We start from the raw sequence: 20,978 nt of genomic DNA on the forward strand, positions 1-20,978 counted from the left end.
AGGCAATAACATACAATGGAGAAAAGACAGCCTCTTCAATAAGTGGTGCTGGGAAAACTGGACAGCTACATGTAAAAGAATGAAATTAGAACACTTCCTGACACCATACACAAAAATAAACTCCAAATGGATTAAAGATCTAAATGTAAGACCAGATACTATAAAACTCTTAGAGGAAAACACAGGAAAAACACACTTTGACATAAACCACAGCAAGATCCTTTTTGACCCACCTCCTAGAGTAATGGAAGTAAAAACAAAAATAAACAAATGGGACATAATGAAACTTAAAAGCTTTTGCACAGCAAAGGAAACCATAAGCAAGACAAAAAGACAACCCTCAGAATGGGAGAAAATATTTGCAAATGAAACAACAGACAAAGGATTAACCTCCAAAATATACAAACAACTCATGGAGCTCAATATCAGAAAAACAAACAATCCAGTTTAAAAATGGGCAGAAGACCTAAATAGACATTTCACAAAGGAAGACATACAGATGGACAAGAAGCACATGAAAAGATGTTCAACAACACTAATTATTAGAGAAATGCAAATCAAAACTACAATGAAGTATCACCTCACACCAGTCAGAATGGCCATTATCAAAAAAATCTAGAAACAATAAATGCTGGAAAGGGTGTAGTGAAAAGGGAACCCTCCTGCACTGTTGGTGGGAATGTAAATTGATAAAACCACTATGGAAAACAGTACAGAAGTTCCTTAAAAAACTAAAAATAGAACTACCATATGACCCAGCAATCCCACTACTGGGCATATACATGAGAAAACCACAATTCAAAAAGAGACATGTACCACAATGTTCATTGTAGCACTATTTACAGTAGCCAGGACATGGAAGCAACTTAAGTGTCCATCAACTGATGAATGGATAAAGATGTGGCACATATATATACAATGGACTATTACTCAGCCATAAAAAGAAATGAAATTGAGTTATTTGTAGTGAGGTGGATGGAGCTAGAGACTGTCATACAGAGTGAAGTAAGTCAGAAAGAGAAAAACAAATACCATATGCTAACACATATATATGGAATCTAAAAAAAAAATGTTCTGAAGAACCTAGTGGAAGGGCAGAAATAAAGATGCAGACATAGTGAATGAACTTGAGGACATGGGGAGGGGGAGGGGTAAGCTGGGACGAAGTGAGAGAGTGGCATTGACATATATACACTACCAAATGTAAAATAGATAGCTAGTGGGAAGCAGTCGCATAGCACAGGGAGATCAGCTGGGTGCTTTGTGACCACCTAGAGGGGTGGGATAGGGAGGATAGGAGGGAGACGCAAGAGGTTAGAGATATGGGGATATATGTACACATATAGCTGATTCACTTTGTTATACAGCAGAAACTAACACACCATTGTAAAGCAATTATACTTTAATAAAGATGTTAAAAAATAATAATAATAAAATAAAATAGATAACCAACAAGGACCTACTATATAGCACAGGGAACGCTGCTCAATATTCTGTAATAACCTAAATGAGAAAAGAATTTGAAAAAGAATAGATACATGTATATGTATAACTGAATCATTTTGCTGTACACCTGAAACCAACACAACATTGTTAATCAACTATGCTCCAATATTCTGTAATAACCTATATGGGAAAAGAATCTGAAAAAAAATGGATATATGTATATGTATAACTGTTCTGTGCACCTGAAACTAACACAACATTGTAAATCAACTATACGTCAATAAAAGTTAAAAAAAAAAATAGAATTGAAATTGAGTTATTTGTAGTGAGGTGGATGGACCTAGAGTCTGTCATACAGAGTGAAGTTAGTCAGAAAGAGGAAAACAAATACCATATGCTAACACATACATATGGAATCTAAAAAAAAAAAGGTACTGATGAACCTAGTTGCAGGGCAGGAATAAAGAGGTAGACGTAGAAAATGGACTTGATGACATGGGATGGGAGTGGGGAAGCTGGGGCAAAGTGAGAGTAGCATCGACATATATACACTACCGAATGTAAAATAGTTGGCTGGTGGGAAGCAGCAGCATAGCCCAGGGAGATCAGCTCAGTGCTTTGCGATGACCTAGAGGGGTGGGATAGGGAGAATGGGAGGGTGACTCAAGAGGGAAGAGATATGGGGACACATGTATGCATATGGCTGATTCGCTTTGTTGTACAACAGAAACTAACAGTATTGTGAAGCAATTATACTCCAATAAAGATCTATAAAAAATAAAATTAAAATTAGGGCAAAATTCCAAGATGAACCAGATACCCAATTTTTAAATAAAGACAGTATTTTACCTTTAGAAGGGATATTTGTTTTCCACATTTGAGAAATTATTACTCATACAGTTATCTATTACAGATAGAATGGCCAGAGGTAGAACCAGAAACAGGAAGTGGGGGTGGGGACAGTTATCATTTGCAGCTTTTTAAGAACACTTGCGAACACTTGATCTTTGTTCTCTTCAGCAACAATAGATGGTGAGTGGTCAATGCTCAGCTGGCAACTGATGGTGTTTTGAAAGCTTTGGAAGCCCGTTTCCAGCTGACTGGCTATTTTCACTATTGGTGAGTTACTCTGTCTTTATCACAGCTGACTGATCTCAGCTGGCTGCATCTTTTGGCCCTGTACCTCTTCCCTCCGGAAGCCAATGCTAATAGCAAAGGTGTCGCTTTCCCTGTGACTACTGATGCCTCTCTCTGCCTAACGAACAGCAAGGCCAGTAAAAGGCTTTAATCATAAACACAGAGTGCTTCCAGCACATGGTAAATAATAAACTGAAACTCAGCCAGTGGTGACAGGATTGGCTGGTGACAGGACTGGTGACAGGGACGGTTTACGGGCAGGGGAGGCTGTTAGAACTTTGTAAGCACTGAACATCTTCCAGCTCTACATACTTGGAATGTCCCAATAAGTAATGAGCTAGATATGATATCTTGCTTTGGAAGCACCTCATGATGAAATTTACCAAAGAGGCAGAAGAGACGCCCAGATCTTTAATGAACATTCACGTGTATGATAGAGGAGGATAAATGTACTATATATAATAGTTGAACATACCCTCTGTGTTTACTGTTGTGAATATTGACTTCCAAATGGATTTAATCAAAATCAATAACACAATGTACAGTAATGAAATAATGTAAAATGCAGTAATGTATAGGCCAAGAGGTTGACTATGGAATATATTAATAGAGAAGCAGCTTTACAAGAATAATTCATTCCTCTTTCAGAATCTTTCTACACCTAATATAAGACAATAAGAAGGAGACGCAAAATTCTAGAGCTGGGCCACGAAATGAGTTCTTTACAGAACTTTTAAAAATTATCTTCTTAGCAAATTTAGTGAGACAGGATTGGGCTACAGCTGGAAAGACACAATGAAGAAATCCATTTACAAGATCAGAAGGCTGACCTACAGGTAGATGGGCCAAACATTGTCTTTCGGGTTGGCTTATAAAGGGAAATAAAATGACTGATTTTTAACAATATCATAATGATATGATTTTAACAATATCATAATGATTTTCTAAAAGTCAAATAAATACTATAATGTTTTTTATATACCGTTGGAGCATATACATGCATCCTAAAGTTAAACGTCAAGAATCGTCTACTTATTAAATTTATATCCTAAGACGTAAAAGAGGGAAATGTATTATCTAGAATTGGCCAGAAAGGCCCAAGGTGATTTTTGAGTAATCAATATTTTCCAATATATGCTACAGCTTTAAAACAGAGAAAAATAACTGATACTGGCATTCACTAGAAATCTGTTTTTTTAAAGAAAGCTTAATGATTTGCTGGTAAAGATTAACTATAATACAAAGATTTCAAAGAGTATTTTACCAAGAAGGAATAGCATTCCCATTTTATAGAAAACCAAACTGAAATCTCAGGATATTAAGAGGTCTTACCATAAATCACTGGATGAACTCTTTCACTCATTTATCATTCCTATTTCTTTCTTTACAACCTTAATTTACTTTTCCCTTCTTGTATTTGGATGTTACTCCTCTCGATTAACATTTGTGTTACCATCTGCATTCCCTCATTTCGTTCTTTCTCTGTTTTCCCATTTCTTCTTCATCTGACCGTCCTATACTATCTTTCAAAGAAGCTTTAAAAGAGGAAAGAATAAAGACAGAAAGAGGGAAAATAACCTACTTTTAATCATAGGTGGAATAGCTGATTTAAGGCAGGAGGTACCTTCTTTTAATATCTCCTCTTTAAACAGATGAAAGGATAAGAAGAAGGAAGGAAGGAAGGAAGCGAGGGAGGAAGAGAGGGAGGAAATTAAAGGAGAAGAAAATAAATGAATTACCAATATTTTCTAGCACAGTCCTGCAGTGATTAATGGGAACTTACACATGCCATTTCTGTGTAATGCCTGAGAATTATTGAAGACAAGCACTGACATACACAAACATTATTAGAATCTGAGCAGCAATAGCCTCTGTAAGGGTGGAATGGCTCAGAATTCAGGAATCAGGCACAGACCATCTAGGGTCTAGTGACATTTCCTATTCATCCTCAAGGGACTCCACCATGACTGGAGTAATAGAAGTCAAAACTTCAGTCAGGCCCTTATTAGTTACTTTGCACACAGGATACGGGGTACCATTGTTAGTGGCAAACTAGAGCTATTGCAGCTTAGAATTGACAATGCTTTTTTTAAAAAGCTATCTTTGATTGCTCAATATAAGGTTAGGAGCAGGTCATGTACAGAGTTTTTTACCAAATTAATGCTATCAGGGGAATTACACTTAAATGGAATTCTTTCTATCTAAACAATTCCATCTAGTTTCATCACTGCTTTTTCTCTCCATCCCCCTCCCATATAAAATAATTCAGATGAGTAGACATCTGGAATGATATATAAAGAATCAAGTTATCAAACAAGCCAAGATTTACCACTAGGTCTTATGCCCTCTCTCTAAGTCATCCAGGAAACGAAAGTCTCAAATAGCCAGTAATTTTTTTTGACAGGTTTCAAATAATCTTTGACATCAGCTTCTTGGTGCACAATCTTCATTCAAATGACCAAAAATAAAAATTTAAAGAGACTCTTCCATTTGGGAATCATTTCCTTCATCTATTTTTTATTTAAACAGCACATTGGTGTGTTTAAAAGAAGGCTTCCTAAATCAGCCGTCAAATACATGTAGGAATCAAAATCAAATCTAATCACCAAGCTTATTATTCCTTACTTAAAGGCAAGAAGGTTTTTTTTTTTTTATGGCAACTATTTTTTTTCAATTCTAACTACTCTTTTTATATAACAAAGAATCATATTGTCAGCACTGTGCCAGTCCAACAAGAGAAAACTTCATTAAACCTATGTCTCCACATACATGTAACTTGGATAATTGAAGATGTTTGTTTTCAGTAATTAAGTTAATGATGTTCTTTAAGCCCCTGTGTGCCCACATATAATGTGTGTGTTTGAGATGGGGCATTGAGGGAAGAAGAGAGTTCATAGAAGTAGACTTTAAAGTGACTCTATTCAGCACAGTAAAAAGTGACACTGGTTGACAGAAGTGACATTGATTGATAGAAGGCCCTGAATTCTAGAATAAGAGTTATTTGGATTTTATCCACAAAGTGACATTGAATTATTGTAGATTCTTAAGCTGAAAAGTGATGAGATCAAAACTATAATTCAGGAAGATCTGGATCTATTGTGGGTGCTTGGCAACTGGGTGGAGAGAGGGAAGGATAAGGGTACAGGAGTTGGAAGGAAAAGAGAATGGAGGCCAAGAACATGCTTAGGATGTTAATTATAGCAATAATCCACAATACGGCAAAAAGGGCCTGCTACAGACTGAATTCTTGTGTCCCCCCGAAAATTCATATGTTGAAACCTAATTCCCAATATGATGATATTAGGAGTGGGAGCTTTGGGGAGTGGTTAGGTGATGAGGGTTGTGCCCTCATGAATGGGATTACTGCCCTTATAAAAGCAACCGTAAAGAGTTCATTTACCTTTCCACCATGTGAGAACACAGCCAGAAGACAGTCAGCTGTGGATCAGGAAGCAAGCCCTCATCAGACAGCAAATCTGCTGGCACTTTGATCTTAGATTCCTCAGCCTCCAGAACCATGTGAAATAAATGTCTGTTGTTTATAAGCCACCCAGTCTATGGTATTCTGTTATGGCAGCCCGAACAGATTAAGACATGACCTAAACCACAAAATGGAGAGAAAGGATAAGAAAGGCAGATCAGAGGGAAAACGTGATTGTGTGAAGATTGGCAGGTATAGATAAATTGACGGTTATAGAAAATTAATACTAAATTGTGATACAAGAGAACAAGGAAAAGGAATTTACCACCGACAGGAAAATGGGAGACAGCAAAGAGCACTGATTTAGAAAATAGGGACGAGTGGGGGAAAGGGCAAGGAAATTAGGTTTAATATGTGGTTCAACCCTTGATAAATTTGAGAGGATGAAGTTACATTCACCTAGGGCAATTTAATTAGCAGATAAAAAGATGGTATCTGGATTAGAAATAAAAATTAAAATGGATGTTTTAAGCAACAAGCATAGAGATGACAGCTGAGGTCTTAAGAATGACTAAACTGACCCAGGGAGAAAACGCAGAAAAACAGAAGGCCAAGGGCATGACCTTGGAGGAAATTTGATTTTGAAAGGTGGGATGTAAATCAAAAAAAGAGATCTCAAAGGGGAGGGAGGCAAAGGCCCCAGGCACATTGGAATAATTGCAGGAGTTCTTACTGTGGAGGAAGATATGTGTTCTAGTTTTTGTTTTGTCATTTATGAATGGTAACACTGACTGAGCTGTATGATTGTGCTATACTTCTATAAAATTAAGGATGTAGAGAGTTCTGTTTCTGCTTCAGATATAGACAGCTAGAAGGGGTGTTGTTAACAACTCTAGCAATAAATAAATGCCAGATAGACTATAACATCATAAGTTTTTTTCAACCACTGGGAGTTCTGATGTCACGACACAACCATGAGATAGATTCCTCAAGAAGAGATGGGCCACGCAGACTAGCTCAGCATGAGAAAAAGATCTTCATAAAAGCAAGTAAGAAGAAACCAGCCAAAATTTTAGCAAGCTCTAAAGGTCAAGTGTGGGATAACGTGACAATGTAGAACTCCTGGGAGCCCCAGAGCACAAGGAGATTTATGTTCACTCAAAGGCTCTTTTCTCCTCCACTGAGTGCTCACAAAATTGGAGGCTGTATAAGAAACCAAAAAGAGTACCCTCAGTGGTGTGGGTGTGCAGGAAGAGATAAGCTGACACTGCAAGAATGCACAAGTTCTGTCATCCTACCCAGAACATTTTCTCATACAGAGCATAGCCATAATCCACTGGGAGAGAGGCCCGAATCCCATGGATGGTAAACAACCGTTGTCAGAAGAGGAACCAGTCCTCTTCTCCAATAGCTGAAGTGCTAAAGAACCTAAAGTACAAGCACAATCCCTAACTCACCCACAACTTTTATCTTCACAGTTTATTTTCAAAGCAAAGGTTAATTATCAGATGGTTAGATTAGCAAGCCAGACCACAGAACTAGGGAGGGGCATTGCTAGGGGTTAAATTGTGGCCTCCCCAAATTCATATGCTGAAGTTCTAAGCCCTGGTAGCTCAAAATGTGGCCTTATTTGGAAATATGGCTACTGCAGATGTAATTGGTAAAGTTAAAATGAGGTCCTACTGGAGGAGGGTGGGCTCTAATCTGACTGGTGTCCTTATAAGAAGGAGAGATTGCGCATGTGCACAGGGAGAACGCAACATGAAGATGAAGGGAGAAATCAGGGTGATGCTTCTACAAGCCAAGGAATGCTAAAGATTGCCAATAAACCACCAGAAACTAGGGAAGATTCATGGAACAGATTTATCCTCATAGCCCACAGAACCAACCCTGCTGACATTTTGATCTTGGACTTCTAGTTTTCAGAACTGTGAGATAATACATTTCTCTTGTTTAAGCCACCCAGTTTGTGATATTTTGTTATGGCAGCACTAGCAAACTAATACAGGCCTTGAGGAAGTTATAGAGTTAGATTTATTAATTCATTTATTGAAAACATTTTTTCAGACCCTACAATGTGAAGTGAACGTAGGAATGAACAAAACAGATAAAGCCCCTGCCCTCAAGGGGCTATTATCCTAGTTTAGAAGATAAACAATAAAACAAATGAATACATTATGTCAAGTAGTGGTATGTGCTTTGAACTAAACTAAAGCAGAATAGGCAGAGGCAAGATCATGTAAGATTTATAAGGACCTCAAATTTTATTCCAAGTAAGATGGGAAACCACTGGAGGATAATGAGAAATTATTTAAATTTTAAAAGCTGGCTGCCACGGGAAGGTTAAACTTTATAGGAAGGTTAGTGTGAAAGCAGGGAGACTCTTTGCAGTTGTTCATGCTGAGATGATATTATCTTGGGCTAAGGTAGAAGCAGAAGTAGTCATACAGAATATAGTTAGACAGAATGGCTGACGGCCCATGATAGCTATATGGGTGTTGGTCAGGAGGAGTCTCCCCCTTAATGAGAAAAATTTCCAGCCTGAATCAGAAGATATAACTCTAAGGAAATTTCAAAGCTCTGGAAAGTAACTGACTATATAATATGGCTAGGGACATAATGGCTGTAAATATTTTAAAATCCTGCAAGAGACTGGCAAATATTTTCAAATGGTAGACTCTTAACAGAAAGTGTATTTTAACACAGAACTTACTTGCACCTTTCCATCCTTTAAAATGTTTTCTGCATTTCCACCTGGGGTGCTCTCCCTAGTGAGAGCCATTGGTGGAACTGTTTTGAAAGTGCTTGCCTTTCATCACAGGCCAAAATAAATCAAAAACTATGGTCACAGCTTTTGCAAGGATTGGTTCCATTGTGAAAAAGAATATGTTTGATCTGTAGAGGCTCTCCAGGGGAAAATGTTTTGAGTGAAAGGCCAGCATTGTATTTTCTAAAAACAAATGCTTCATCCATAAAGCCTATATCTGCACACACAGAAATGAAGAAAGAAGTTTAAATACTTATCCAAGCCCTGTGCACATGGGGAGGTGCTTAAAGTAGGAAGAACCAAAGCATTATTGAGATCACAGTGGGATGATTCTTGCCTGAATTGTTCAGATTAAATGCCTAACTGGAGCAAGTGTCCAAGATTATTGTTCTTTACCTAAAAGGAGGCAGATCTTGCTATTTTTGTTTTCCCAGGAAACTACTAGCACCTTTATTCATACTTTGTTATATATTTCCCAAGAGTTATACTAAGTCAAAGATTAGTAAATCTTCATAATTCTGGATATTAAGTAAGAGTTGCTACAAAAAGGAACTGTCTTCTAAATGTCAACCCAGTACTTTTCCCATGTGGAGGGATGTTTTTCTTGGTTAGATTTATAGCTTTTTCCAAGTCCTTAATCAATGCAGTCTCAAACAACCCTAGTAAACTTTGCATCCTAATTTGATAAATTATACTAATAAACTCTAATTTTCACCAAGAAAATGTAGATTTACAGTAATCCTGTAAATTCCTTTTCATTTGAAAGAGATACTAGCACCATTTTCAAAATTGTCTGATCTCATTTTCTATTTACAGAGGTTTTAACTAAGCTAAATTTTCTGTTGAAATATGCCCAAGATGTGAAAATTTTATTCCTCCATGAATGGTGTCCAGTTTTTTTCATCAGTTACCATGAGAGCCTACTAAGAGGTCATACTCCTCTCCATCTCATTAATGTATGATGGTGGAGGAAGTACACCATTTGGGGTTGTTTGTCTTGAAAAGTAGGAATATTCTGGGACTTGATCCTGTCACTCTGTCATACACTGAGAGTCTTGAGCCCTCTATCACATGGGTACATTTAGTTACTCCACCCTGACACTCTAACCTCATATTTGGATATATAATCGTTCCTTTAGCCTGACAATCTTACTAAGATTGTTATTTCTTTTTTGGTGGATATTTTAATGAGAATATGAGAACAAACCACATGTTCAGGAGATATTGCACCAGACATATATACCCTCTTCACTAAATTGACCACCAGGGCTTCCCTGGTGGCGCAGTGGTTGAGAGTTCGCCTGCCGATTCAAGGGACACGGGTCCGTGCCCTGGAGCGGAAGGATCCCACATGCGGCGGAGCGGCTGGGCCTGTGAGCCATGGCCGCTGAGCCTGTGCGTCTGGAGCCTGTGCTCAGCAACGGGAGAGGACACAACAGTGAGAGGCCCGCGTACTGCAAAAAAAAAAAAAAAATTGACCACCAAACTCTACCGCTGTTAGCAGTCAGGACCCTCTCTTTTACATCACCTCTCACTGCCCATGCTGTTAGATTTCCAATAAATATTTCCAACAACAAATGCTTAATCAAGCAAACCTCCCAAGTTGATTTTTTTTTTTTTTTTTTTTTTTTTTTTTTTTTTTTTGCGGTATGCGGGCCTCTCACTGTTGTGGCCTCTCCCGTTGCGGAGCACAGGCTCCGGACGCACAGGCTCAGCGGCCATGGCTCACGGGCTTAGTTGCTCCGCGGCATGTGGGATCTTCCCGGACCAGGGCACGAACCCATGTCTCCTACATCGGCAGGCGGATTCTCAACCACTGCGCCACCAGGGAAGCCCCCAAGTTGATTTTAATTTAATTTGACCATTATTGTTATATTCCTACTGTATGCAGCACTCTGTACAAAGTACTATTAATAGGTCATATATTGATGTATAAAACAGCCCTTTGTTCATGGGCTCACAACTTGCAGGAGATCCTAGACTAGGATTTTTCTTGAATGATCCCAGATTGGTACTAATCTTGAATAGATACAAAGCTGTGGAGAAGCTTATTTGTAAGAAATCAGGGAGCAAGGACCTTCAGAGTCATCTCATTACAGTGTCCCCATTCAGGGCATTTCCTTAATCATGGACTTCTTCAATCCACTCCAAGGAAAATAAGTATAAACACATAGGACAAGACGCATGGTTCAGTGACTTCAGTCTTCTAGTTCTCATCATCTTTAATGAAAAAAGCAATTCAAAAATAAATTCTATGTATAAAATAATACGATTGGGCAGGGACTTGGAAGTCTCTCAGCTCAATTCTCTTATTTTAAAGATGAGTGAACTGAGCTTCAGGGAGGAAAAGTGGCTTGTCTTAGGTCATCCACTTCTTAGTGGCAGATCTTATTTGGGAATAAGTGAGTCTTATTCCCAAACACTCAGCCTCCCTGCCTCTCTGACTAATTGAATATCAAGAGGCTGAACATAATCCATATTTAAGCTCCAAGGGGAAAAATAGGATAAGAAAGAAAAGCTCCATCAAGGTGAGAGACGTGAAGCCTGTGCTGAGTTCCACTCACTGGCTTCTTTCTTGTTATGCTGGAAGACAGATGACTCGCTCCTCGCAATCTCAGAGACCCAGATTAATGTAGATGTGGGAAAGAGAAAAAGCTGTGTGGAAACTTTATTAATCTGTGGGAAAGACCAAGAGCACCAGCACCCGTTTACTGGGGAGGAAAACTGACTATTCATTAGCTGCATGTGGTCAAAACCCAGCTTTATCAACTACTGTGTTTTCTTGGGTGAGTTACTTAACCTCTCTGTGTTTTGATTGCTCATCTCTGAAATGGGATAATAGCTACCTCAAAGTGTCGTTATGAGGATTAAGTAATTGATACTTATAGAGTGATTAGATTTGCTTGGTTCATAACTATCTATGCATTTATAAAATAAATATAGCACAATGACATAAGTACCCAATCTAATATAAACCAGAATACTTAGAGATATGTCTTACCTAAAAATAATTTCTTCTGTGTTTTTTTATAGGAAGCAAATTTCAAAGAGTTAGAATATTCTTTTGAGGATTTGTAGTACAAATATCCTATACTATTCATTAAGATGTCAACTTCAGCTAAAAGTGGTATCATGTCATTCAGATGGAAGACATCAGACATGTTCAATTTTTAAAAATTATCACTTTACATTGGTATTTTCCTCATTGCATTTTGTGAGACATCTATCTCCCTGGAATATAAATATAAATATGAGTCAAAAGAACTGAAAGTCTTCCATAGTCAATAACATTGGGAAGCGCTGGGATAAATAGAATTTAATAGGTTTCTTTACTGCAGGACTTTTAAGAGCCTGTACTACGCTAACATGAATTGTAAATTCTGTTTATTATGGTGAGAAGTAAATCATCATTAAATATAGATTTAAAAGAATAGCAGCTAAAATGCAACTATGCTTTACAAAACTTCGGATTATTAATAGTCTTTCAAAAGGTCATTCCTGCAGGCACTGATGCTGATAGAGGTTTCAAAGCATGAATCTGTATGATCATTGATAGCTAGGCATCTCTGTTAGAGTTTACACAGCTCATTCTGAAGTTAGTGCCCAATCCAAAATCTACAAAAGTGACTATTTTGTGTAGCTTTTCCACAAGATAAAAAGGAACAAATAAATCGTAATTTTAATGCATTGAAATGAGAGTTAGCATGAAGTTTTGATAGAATGTCAAGCAAATTAATATGCTTTATGTTAAGAGTGAGTGGAAGACAAATTTTTCCTTATATAGGTAAAACACACCTTCATATGACCCAGGGTATTTGGTTCCTGAAGAGTTCATTGCCATGAGCATCTCAAAAGAGATAGGAGCCCAGCAGTCGAATAAGTTTTAAATTACCCTGTTAGGAAGAAGTCCTTCCCCTGAAGTACATTCAGCTTGAAAGACTCATTGAATGAGTTCTGGCCATAAAACTACAGTCTTCAAAATATGAGACATTTATACCAAGAGATGTGGGATGTGGGAAATAGGCCTTCTGTAGGCCAGTAGAGCTTCTACAACATCTTTGATGATTATGCCACAAGCAGCTAAGACTGCTAACCTGCCTGCCTTCATTCATTGATTATAACAGCTCAGAGTATCTCACAACCAAGTGCTTGAAGTAACAAGAAAGTTGTAATAGGACTGAAATGTCATAAATTCTTGAGTGTTGTCTTCTATAGTTCACCTATATACTTTCTAGTTGATCTAGCCGGATGTTTTAGTAATTGATTATTTAATATTATTTATTTAAAATTTATTTATTTGATAAATTTTGTCAAACCAAAATCTAGAAGTACAAAAGCCAGAGTCAAGATGTCAGTGCCTATTTTAAAACATGACATACAAAAAGGCCTGTTCTCATTTGCAAGTGTGTTGTTTAAACACTAGCATCAACCTATATGTTTATGCCCATCAGTTTTCTGACAACTGATAGTTAGTGTTGGGATTAATTTGAAAAACAAGGAATTAGAGTTTGAAGAGAAAGCAGGAAATTTTTCAGCTCAACCTTAAAAAAAGGAAAAGAAATGCATTTGGACCTGTTAGGGAGAAAGTTTCTAAGAAGTGGATTAAAAACAACAACAACAACAATTGAGCAATCCAAGTCAGAAACACTGTTGTGTTTTGGTCTTCTCTGGGATTAAGTTTTCATTGGCAATTGGTGCCTGAGGTATTCTCCCCCCTTAACTAGACCGAGCTATGTAAATGAATAAATGTTTGCAAATGTTTCTTTCCATGTTACTCTTTTTCCCAGGAGTACACAACATTGGAGCCACCAGGTGTGAATAAACATATGAATTGGAGGAAGATGTCTGCTGAGCAGGAGGAATGTGGAAGACCACAATGGCTCCAAACTATTAAGACTGAGGCACCTACTAGAAGAGTCTCTTCTACCCCTCAATCCCCACCTATACCAGTTTCCTTCCTCCAACCCAACAACCATGACCTCTCCCCCATGCATAAACCTACATACCCTATAAGCTGCCCTCCATCCCTGGTCTGTGGAAATGTGTCACAGAAATTACATCTAGTTACTAAAATAATGGTGTTTTTAAAGAGTTAAACATATAGACATTCTGTTTCAGGAATTATCTCTTCCGTTTATCAAGGAATGTTTGTCCTTGTAAGTTTTCAATACTATTTTATTTTAAGGCATGTTAAATTTTATCACTATATCAACTTGAAAAAAAATGTGAAATTGGTAGCAGAACTTCAGGCTGTGATAGAATTCCCAAAGGATTCTGATGTCCTTTTAAAAATTAAATACAATAATGGAAGATAAACTGTGTAAAATGCCAGTACTTCTCCTCCACATCTCTTCTGTTTGTGTAATAAGCCACATGTCCCACTGCCAACCATATTCGAGGAAAGAAATAGTATTCAGAGAGTTTTCAATGTCACTCATGCATTCATTAGATCCTCTGTTTCTCTCATTTGATTTTGAGTTTGGTGTTAATTCACTGTACATATACTATACCTACATAAAACAGGCACAGCTACTCTCATTATAATGTAACTGTTGGTAACTTAGAAAATACTGGATAGATTAAACCAGAAAATCATTAATTTCAACGAAATAGGGGAATTGTACACTGGATAATACACGCATAATCCACTTCCCAGCTAAATATGAAGCAATGTGTCTATCTTACATTTCCTTACCTAAAAATATTACCAACAAACCTTACTTGATGTGAATATTAACTTTTTTCTTCAAATACATTTTAATAAACTCTCATTTCAGTGTTCCAATGTGATTGTAGAGAACTTCAAAACTTTTTTTTCCAAAGGACTAAAATTCAAACCTCCCATGCCCTGTTTCAAAGAAATATTTATGGCTGGATTTAAAATGTCTGAACCAAGAGCTTTAAAATGAAATCTCTGCTGGAAAAAAACAGCTACTGAGACCACAGCATAAATGCCATTTTTATGATAATGAGAAAAGTATTAGATTTCCAAAAAAGACTAATATAGTAACTATCTTCTCCCCTCCCCCAAAAAAATGTTCAGAGAGAAAAATATGGGATAATTACAAATCTAAACTTCAGAAAAAGAAATTAATTTCTTTATTAATGTAAACAAAATAATTTGTCTTTTGTAACATATGTCAAGTAAAAACGTGATTCATTTTATATATCATCCATCTCTGTATATGTGGTCATTCCTCCTTCTAATATTCTCAGTAGTATTACAATGCCTCTGGCTAGTTTCTTTTAATTGTTTCCCTTTATTTACAAAGAGCAAATACAATTGTTTAAATGCAGAAGATATTTTCTTCCAGAAATCTGGAAAAGCACACAGAAAATCTAGAATCTTGTTAGACACATGAACATTCTGAAAATACCATAAGGAGCCATTCCTGAAGGACACGAGGCCCAGGAATTTGTCCCTGACAGTCTCCCTGACAGCAACCTGATAGGAGAATAAGGTTCATTTTCATAATATCAGCTTACAAAGGTATGATTCCTGCTCTGTGCATCAGATATTTCCATAAGAACTAGTTCCATTTCTAACCTCTATAGTTATGTCCAATCATCTTAAACTACTTATTCGTTTTGTCTATGCATCATCTTTAGATCCACAGATTTACTACCACCAAAGAGAGTAACACATCCTTTTATGTGCCCAACATAACCTCTGTAAGGTTTCATAAGTCTGCCACAGTTTCAGCAACACTTATACTTCAGCACTCAGTTCAAATGCTTCCTAACTTTATAAACTTAGATTATATTTCTATACAGACTGGCAGCATACTGATGTTGTTTATATCTTCAAAGTTCCTCCTCACCCAGTCCTGCATTTTCCAGAATTACCTCTCAGTCAGTTTGCTCTCCAGCATACACAAACACTCATATGTGTACCTGTGAATGTTTCATCCTTCAGTGAAACAGAGGCAAGGCCAAGGGAAATAGCTAACACTTATTGATTCTTCTAGGTGCTAAGCATAATTCCAGGTGCTTTATTTACCCTGTCACTTTATCCCCATGACAGTACTGTGGAGTAAGAACTGGTATTCTTATTCCCGTCCACAGGTCATGAAATGAAAACTTGAGTGCTTTGCCCAAACCCCACAGCTATAGATGATGGAGCCAAGATTCACACCTAGGCCTGTTGGTCATCCAATCCCTCCGCAGGACCACTAAATTTAGAGTGGATGATTTCAAGTCTCCCTCCTCAACCTCTTTTCCATTCTGCCTTCCCTTTCCTTCCTCTTCAGAGGCACTGGCTTATGCAAGCTCTCTCTTGAAGAGTGTCAGTAACTTGTTATATAAAGTTTCTTTTTTTAATGTCAACATTTCAGTTGTGTGATATCACACATTCTTTATTTGAGAGTGGCTTCTTTGATAACCTCTTAGCCTAATAGTTTAGAACTATGACTCCAGGAGGAAGGTAGTGCGTTTGTTTTCAAGGCCAATTTTCCCTCCCTGAGGCTCCACCCTGCATTGGATGAGGACAGAGTAGGACAGACAGAAATATCTGTCTCCTGTCTACTCTGGCTCACAGGGTCTGGACTCAGGTGAGGCAAGGGAGGCACCAACCCTGCACTTGCCCAACCTTGAGATGGAGGGCCTCGTTAAACTTGTACCCTAGGCACCTCCCTTGCTTCACCCTAATCCCAACCCTGCTTAGCCCGTTGTCATCTGAGGCTACGGCCTCTGCTCTATGATGGTCTCCATTTATGAGGTGCACATGACTGTCTACAGGCAGAGTCTGGCTTTCCCTGGGGCACTGTCTTTCCTGAGGACCTCTGGAGGAGCAGCTGTTCATCTGGACCCCCATATTTCAATTAGAACCCCTGGCTGGGTGTCCCGTCACCTGGGCAACCCTTTGACTCCTGCCTCCAACTCCATCTTTCTGCATGTGGAGCCTCAGGAACCACTGCATTCTCTGTGTCCCCACCGAGGGCTACAAAGAACCTAATGGGGCATAGGTGGCCCCCTTTTTCTTAACAAGTTCCCTAAAAAACAGTCTCTTTCTGACTTGCTGATGTGGACTCCTCAAGAGAGACTCACACCTTCCCAATGCTCTGCACTGGGCTCTAGGAGAAAACCAGCAAACTTTAGGGGACATATCTCAGGCTCTGCCCAAAACTCTCTCTGCATTGTGTTCTGGCAGAAGGTTGCTGATCTTAGCAATGCTTTTGCCTATGCCTAATTAGTTTCCACAAGTGGATGTGGTTTCAGAAGCCAAGAAATCTGCTTTATAAACAGATTGACTATATAACAGATCTTTATCTGTTTTATAAACCTATAGTCAAGGTCTGAGCTTTCACACCATTGCCATCACTAAAGCCACCACTGAGCATGCAAAACCTTCCTGATTCTACAGGCCTCCAACCTGCAGCAAGAAATGCTAGATGCCCACATCCTGACCTTGAGCTATTTGCCGGCTGGGATATTTTTTTCCACCATCCTTGGAAGCATTAAGCTATTTCTGAACATGGTTTCTTTTCTGATTGCTTACCAGGCAATAACTCTCCAGGTTCTCCATTTGCCCTAGAAACAAAGAATCACAGCTCACCAGAAAGTCAAGAGGCACAAGTGGTACCAATGCAAAGTAGTATCAGAGGCTTTCCAGAGCCACAGATAGCATCACCTGCGTGGACTGAGGTCTCAGCCATGTATTTCCATAGTCCCAATGTAACATGTGTGTGTGTTGTCTTGATCTCAGAAGCAATGGGGACCAGAATCAGAGGCCCTTAGAGTCTCCTTGTTCAACCTCCTGCCAGACACACTTGATATCTGACCTCAGGGGCTGGGATGAGTGAGGGTAGCAGAGTGGAGTATTCAGCTTCCTAGGAAGTCTCCCTGCAGAAGGCAAAGATTTGCAAATTGTGCTCCTCAGACATGGGAGGGCTAATGACAGGGTTGGGAGGAGGCAGGGAAATAGCTTCTTCCTGATATGTTTTATGTGTTGGATTTGGGTGACAATTTAATACGGAGAAAGGGTTTCACAGCTTTAAAAATAAAAAGAGAATAGAGGTTTGGTCTCAGAAAAAAAGGATTCCAAGTCCTCACTACGTCCTTCACTAGTCATTGATTTTGAGCAAATTATTTAATGCCTCCAGACTCAGTTCCTCGTTTATAAAATATGGGAAACAATACCTGTCCAATAATCTCCAAAATGGTAATTAGCATGAACTGTAGAAAAATGTTTATATTACTTGGAACTTAGAAAGAGCCTTTGCTTTACATTCCCTCCTTTAATCTTCATGACAACCCTGTAATGTAGGTACCTTTGACCTTCATTTTATATATCGAAGAAAATAAATACAATTCACAGATGTTCAATAAGTCGCTTACAGTGACACAGTGACTGATCGAAGATTTTCTCTCAATTCTGACTTGCTCCTCCCGTGAACAGAAGACTTAGCTATACTTCAGGATTTGGGGTTTTTTTTTAACCTCATGATAAAGTGGTTGCTCAGATTGTAGAAGGTGTTATCAAACCAGAATTCTAGGCCATAACTTGGTCATGGACCCTAAGACTCCAAGCAGGGTCAAACAGATGGCCAGTGTTTTGGGGTTAATGCTGCCATCGTTACTCTCCCAAGCTCTCCACACCACTGGTCCTACTACTGTCTACAGAAATGCTAAGGACACTAATGGCTGCTGTTCACTGAACCCAAGGCACTGTGCTCACTGCTTGACATATACAATCTCATTTAATCATCCCAACTTAGTTAATCCTCCAAACACTTCTATTAGGTAGGCACTGTTATTATTTCTATTTTACAGATAAGAAAAGTTATGCATAAAAAGTTGGATTAAGTTTCCCAAGGTCCCATGTCTAGTCACACTGTGCATGCCATTACTACTGCAGCTAGTCACCGCCAGCTCCCTGCTGCCACCACTAATTCAGCCACCATCACCATGGCTCCTGATGATGCTGCCATCTCTGCTGCCGCAGGGCTGTCAAAGCCCAGGTTCATCTTTTGGCCTCCAAAAAGCAAAATTGCTCTTCTCAGTTTTATGGGACCCTCCTTCAAGGAACATGGACGATAACTAGAGGACATTTGAGGACAAATCCCCCTGACACTGAGCAGTGCCTTGAGGTTAATTCCAAACATCTCCACTCTTTCCTCACATGAACTGCCTATCCACCTGGGGAAATGATTCAGTAGCTAGAAAAACCTTTGTTCCCCTTATGTTCCCTGAGAATTGTCATCATTATGAATATGTATTGAGTAATTTTGATGTCTTGGGCACTCTACTAAGCGTAAAAACATGCATCATCTTATTAATCTTTACAGCAGCTCTATGAGATAGTTACAATGATTATTCCCAATCTACAGATGAGGACTCTGACATAGAGAGGTTAATAACATACTCAAGTTTATACAGTGTGTTAACAGCCTGGCTGGGCTTCAAACCAGGTTATCAGACATCAAGGTGAACACTTTTAGCCACCAGATGGGCCACAAACACTGCCCATTGGCCCCAGGAGTCCATTCCATTGTCCTTTCAGGAACACAAGATCCCAAAGTTCTGCCCTGAAAGCTCAGAGTGATCCTCTGATATATGTAAATATCAAGACGTGAAGATTAACTCACTTTGGATGTGCGTGTATAGATTTCTGTCATCTAAAGATGCTAAGAGGATATGGAACATATTGGGTAAACTCTGTTGAAAGTAGACAGTAAAAAATTATTTCTCTGCATTGCCACCTTTTAATGTGGTTTTCCTTGTGCTTTTCTTGCATTCATTCCTTTCTCTCATGCAAAATATTTAAAGCATGTAAATCTCATTGAGTTTATCATATAGTCACAAAACCAGATAAAGAATAGCAATGCTCTATAATTCTAATGGCAATAATAATATTAATAAACCACTTTCCATTTGGTTCTTTGATCAATAATCAACATATTCACTGCACTTTGCATCAAGCATCAGGATGCATACTGTGGAAATTATGGCAATAATTCAGGAGCTGGCTCTGCTCTTTAAAGTACTTTCTGTGAGAGAGATGAAAGCCAGAGGACATGGGTTTCAAATATTGTTGGTCTAGACTGCCAGTCTTACCTTCCATATCAAGTAGGACTGGCTACATAATTTTCAGGGTCCAATACAAAATGAAACTGTTGGCCCTTGTTCAGAAGTCACTAAGAATTCTAAGACAGCAGCTCATTAAATCAAGCAAGGGGCCCTTATTGCTTGGGTCACATGCACATAAGGCTAGCGCTGGTATCAGGTCAATTTCTGTGCTCTGTACCAATGCTGGTTCTGCTTCTATGTCAAATACTTTGACCACCCTCCACGTGCCCCACTTCCTGGGCCAGCTGCCTACCTCAGTGGTTCCTACAGGCTGCACCTGCTCCTTCTGCTCCTAGGGAGCCCACCTCCCAACTTCTCCAATTAACTGTTTTCCATATTCCTTTCTCCTCTTCACAGTGAATTGAATAGGCCACCCTGGCTGGTAGTTTCAAGCACTCAGTAGCTAACTCCAGTAGCTGTTCCTGTGCCCACTTGCAGGGCCCCTTGCCCCTCTCTTCCCCTCACCCAGGAGAAGTGGCGCTGGGGGTCAGGGGAAGCTAGCAGCAAGAGCCACAGACAAGTTAAATCTTACTATCACTATTCTAGTGACCACAACTGACTTTGGTACTTTTTTACCACTGTATGTATTTTGCATGAAATTTCCTGATAATTGGCCAAGATGCTATGGATCGCACAAAGCAGCCCACCTCAGTTAAAGGCTTTCTCAATTTTCTTTAGAAGTATATAAACCAAGGTGAATTCAAAATATACGTTAATCTTCCTGATGAGGTTGGTTCTAGCAGGCATGTCTGTTTTCATGCTTCTCCAGATGTAAAGCAATGCATCTTTCTCACCTGAAAGGACCTTCTGTGTCATATAAGGCAGCAAGTGATAGTAGCCAAATGAACGGTAAAAACAGTACAGGCTAAAAGAGTTCAGAGGAAGCCTGCACTGTGAGATTAAGAAATCTGAAAGTCTTCATCGATGAGATGAGAATTAAAAGTCTTACTTGCACAACTTAAACAGAAACAGAATAATAGATCTGTCATTCAAGTCAATGGTAGAGAGCCTGCAAATCTCAAAGATTATTTATCTGTAAGGAATTACATCATTTTCTTTATTGCCTTCCAAAATCCAGATTTTATTATGTGATTTCTATTTTTAGTCTTTTTCCAGATCATTTAAAATTGTTCTCACTAT

This window comes from Kogia breviceps, chromosome 3 (assembly GCF_026419965.1).
Source record: "Kogia breviceps isolate mKogBre1 chromosome 3, mKogBre1 haplotype 1, whole genome shotgun sequence".
Classification (NCBI taxonomy): Eukaryota; Metazoa; Chordata; class Mammalia; order Artiodactyla; family Physeteridae; genus Kogia; species Kogia breviceps.